Below are 5180 nucleotides of genomic sequence, written 5' to 3'. Positions count from 1 at the left end.
TATATATATATATATATATATATATTATTTTTTATTTTTATTTTAAAATTAAAGTTTTCGTTGGTATCACTGTGTAACTTAAGATATCATTTAGGCTGACACCTCAAGTAACAACAATCATTTGTCATCACATGAAAAGTGTATTATTAAAAAAAGAAAAAAGAAAGACAATACAAAAATCCGGAGAGAATAGACCAAAACTCATATATTAACAAAAACGATACATAGGTAGACTATACCTATTCGTAAAGAATTTTGAAAACAGACAAGATGAAAGTCTATTATACTAATGAAAAGATTCTCTATGAATAAATCATAAATTAGTCAACTTATTAGGACACGCATTCCCTTCACGAAAAATATGAGTAACCCTAAACCTAATTTTCCTCCAGTAATTAAGACAAGTATTCCATTGATTACGAAACGTCTAAATAACATTTGTCCTAATAATAAACGCAGCACAAACCAAAACAAAATGCTATGCTTAGTGAACCAAAACAAAATTTTATGCTTAGTGAAAACATATAGTTAACACATTATAATAATATAATAATATTTTTAATTAAAAAATAAATTAAATATAATTAAAATATTATTTTATTGGTTTGTGAAGTATATATTTATTATTGGAACAAAATTAACTTTTCGTCATCTATGGAACAACCTCCTCATCCACTAAACTCATGTCTTCGACTTCCATAATTCATTTTTCACTTGCTAAAACAATCATTTTAAAAGTTAAAAATGATGGTATTTTAAAAGTTTAGACTGTTTTTAAGATTAGGTCAGATTTTGAGTTTTGGATTTTAGGAGAAATAAGCGTATTTATAAAAGTTCAACAATTAAATTAGTATTCAATAGATAGTTGAAATAATAATAAATACTATTAAATATATATATTTTTAAAATATTTTTATAATAGTCTTCAAATTACTAAAAAATTATAATTAATTATCATATTAGTTTGACATAAATGTATCGATTATGTTTATTTTATTTCTTTAAGTTGTTTTTAGGTTGAATTTTCGATAGATATGTGATTGAATTGATTCTTGGATCATTTTCAATAATGATATATATATATATATATATATATATATATAACATTTAATTATACAAACAAATTTACATTGACAGAATGTTAAAATTTACTCTTTAATAAATCGTTTTGTTTGTATTTCTTTTTTAAAAAAATCATTAAAATATGTTTTCCAAATTCTAAAAGAGTGAAAACTCTACAAAAATTATGTTGTTTTTTTTAACTAAATTTATTCAAAATGTACCTTCTAGAAATAAATTCGCATCCTCTGATTTTTTTAATGAGTTTGTATCTTCATTGCATGATACAAGCACGCCTTTCTGGATTAAATTAATAAAAAAAAAATTCGTATTTTTAACTTTAATTATTACTGAATACGAATATATTCAGTGTATATTAAATTTCGTATGATACATTAAATAATAAATTGATGTATTAATATTAGAAACTGTGTTCAAATTTCTTTAGAAAGATGTCAAGTTTTGAGAATTATGAATGTAAAAATAAAGATAAGTTTTTTCAACTTTTATAATTAGTCTTTTGACTCTTCAACAGTATTGCAAGATTTTCCCATGACTTCTGCCTTTTTATTTGACATTAAGATTAATATTTAGTTTGAAGTTAAGTCGCACTCAAACTTTTTTACCTATTTAAAAAATGTGTTAGGTGAGAATCAGATTAAATTCTTATCCACAAATTTATTGTTTCTTATTAAAAAGTATGTTTGAACCATTTTTTTATAATCACTTTTAAAATAAATAAAAAATAAAACCTAAAATTAATTTATACATAAATTAAAAAAGTAAAGTTTTAGAGATTTTATATAAAATAAGTTTTATAAATTAGTTTATATATAATCTAATTTGAACTCTTCATATGTTCTCTCTTATAAGTAATTAGAAAGCAAAGTTTTTCTACCAAATTTAGAATTTATTTAACAATAATAAAAACTAATTTAGAAATCAATTTTCTTTTAGTTTTTAAAATAATCTCTAATTTAATTACTATTGTAACTAATTATTTTAGTCTTTAAAAATTGATTTCTATTTGATTATTTCCTTGTATGATATATATATATATATATATATATATATATATATATATATATATATATATATATATATATATATATATATATATATATATATATATATATATATATAAAAGCTATCGATAGCTCTAAATACTTTTATAAAAATAACATTAAATTGAAAAACTAAAATAGTATACAAGTTAACACCAATTATATAATCAACCAAAGGAAATCTGAACTTGTATGTGCCATTAGCATATAAAGACATGGACAGAATGTGAAGTTATCTTCCCTTATACTTACAAAATAGAAGCCATCACCAAGAAAAAAACCAAGAGCTACTTGACAATAACAAATCCTTTTAATAAGGTCGAGTTCTTTCCATGATCTGTCAAACACCAACTTGCCTTAAAAAAATTAAACAAATTTGTAGTGGCAACAATGAACAGAATAAGAGTTTAACGATGATACAAGTGAAATAATTTTGCAGTTAATTAACCATAAATTATTATGTGTGTGTTCTCAGAGTAACTACATATGCAGTGATTTTTATAATATAAAATATATAAAATGATTTTACAGTGATGGTGCATAATATTTTTTGATAAAATAATAATCCAAAAAAATTAGGGTTTAGAGGATGTAGCTGAGTTGTGTTTTACAGTGGACCCTGGGATGCAACTAAAGATTATACTTTAAATTGGATTCGAAAAGAAAAAAATAGTTTATATAAAGTGGATTTGAAATGTCAAAAGATGACTTAGAAATGGTTGATGGACAAGAAATATATTCTCCATTATTGATTGCTTATAGTTAATTTATGATAAAGTATGATCAAGTTGTGATGATAGATCCTTTGGAGCAAAATTCAATGGTTCCAGCCCCAGAATTACGTTTGATATCATAAAATAATGGTTTAATTAGGTGCGGCGGGTTAAGTTGCATTATTGCCAAACACGGTGGAATTGGCCGTAATCTCCATCTTCTTAGAGTTGAAGGAAACTAAACGTGCTTTTCAAATAACAGTGTCACCTTCTAGATCATCATCATCATCATTCTCATGGTGGCTCAAAAATTACCTAGGGTTAAAACTTTTCCACTAATTCACACACCCAAAGTCTGCTTAAAAATCAATGCTTGCAATTGCAACTATCATTTACTTTTGCTAACTATTTTAATTGAAGCTTCAAGATAGATTAAGATGAGGTTTTATTTTTATGAGTGTAAGAGTCTCTTGAATATAACACAGAATACAGATTATATTATATTATATCAGTAAATGCGAATCTCATTTTACTGATATGATTTTGTGAGATTTAACTACGTTTAATTTTTTTATTTAAGAAAATATTAAAATTATTCAAGGTGTTGAACATTTGTCACTTTTTTTTTTACCTCAAATTTGATATATTAAAAAAAAAATCTTAAATCTTAAATCCTAAACCCTAAATTCAAATTAACTTGAGATAAAATAAAATCACTAAACTTTCAAAGAAGCAAAATAATATTATATTATCATCATTCTCATTGTACAACAAAAATTAGTTTTGATATAACTATATTTATAGAAAAAATCACACATATAAAAAGTTCTCTCTATTTTTACTTCAATTTCTTGAACTTATCAATAATTAAATCATAGCTATAATTTTGAAAAACGTAATTTCTAAAATATATATATATATATATATATATATATATATATATGAAAAACAAGTCATTTAAAAACTGGTTATAAAAAAATATAATAATTAAAATTTCATTTTTATTCTTAAAAAGAATTTTCATACAAAAATATTTAAAAAATAAATAAAAACACTAAATTTGTTAGAGTATAAGACCTTGAAAAGAAAACGAAGTATACTTATTCAAATTCTTATTTTCTAAACATTCTTCGCATATAAAAATCGTGTATACTAGATAAGGAAAATTATTATATATTGTTGTAGATAAAGGATCGCTTTATTTAAAAATAATATTTTTTTTACTTTGTTATAGTTTTTTAAAATAACCAAAAATAAATAAAAAATAGTTATAAGAAGAAAATATTTAGAACAGCTTCATGCTAAATACATTTCTAAAAATAATTTTGTTATTGCAAGCAAACGTGAATAATTTTTTTCTAAATTTCAATAAAATAATTACTAAATTATTTTATACGAAAACTAGTTTTGTTTAATCTTAAACAAGCTCACCCTAAACGAGTTTTTCCTTTTTTTTTTTGGAAAAAAGTGGATGGTTATTTCTTTTAACAATTTAATTAGTACGTATTACTTCTTAAATTTATTAACACTCATGTTGTTTGTGTTTTTACATATTTTTTTTACTGTTTTTTTTTAAATTTAATCAATAAAAAAGTATTAGTTTTTTTTTATCGAAGCATTTAAAGAATATCACTCTCATATATTGTATTGGAGCCCTTTTGACGATAAAGAAGAAAAAAAAAAGTAATTTGTCGTGATATTTAGGGGAAAAAGTACTATAAATATATGAGACAGTGAGTGCTCAATCATAGCTGCAATTGTAAAAGATAAGCTCAGCAGAGTCACAACAATAAACTAATTAATTAATTACAAACCCTAAAATTCTACTTTGTAAAAGATTACACAATATAAAATTCAATGATTAAATATTAATCTTTACGTATATTATTTGTATAATTTCGTTAGTGTTGACTTATTTTATACGAAAAAAAAAATCTATTTCGTTAAGTACTTATAATTTATTTTCTTACACGAAAAGTATTAAATGAAATATATATTTTACACTTATTGAATTTCTTACTTGTTTTTACCACTCAACCTAACAAAATTTCAACTGATAAGACGATACAGAGAAAAAAAAAAACTATCATAGTGGGGTTGAATTTTGTTTGTATATACATAATACCTATATGTTTTGGTGTTACACTACACCTGATTTTTTTTAACATGAAAACTGTAAATAGTAGAAATTAATTTTGTAACTTTTTTTGTAACATGTTTTTTATTGTATATTTTTAAAATGCAAAGTTATATGAGATTAATTAGTAATAAAAGTTTATAATTTCTTATGGTACGTACGTACGATTTTATGACAAAAGTAATAAATGTAAAATAGAAAATCCTT

Source organism: Phaseolus vulgaris, chromosome 1 (assembly GCF_051622355.1).
Source record: "Phaseolus vulgaris cultivar YP4 chromosome 1, ASM5162235v1, whole genome shotgun sequence".
In the NCBI taxonomy this organism is placed as follows: domain Eukaryota; kingdom Viridiplantae; phylum Streptophyta; class Magnoliopsida; order Fabales; family Fabaceae; genus Phaseolus; species Phaseolus vulgaris.
This window is presented reverse-complemented; position numbering follows the sequence as displayed.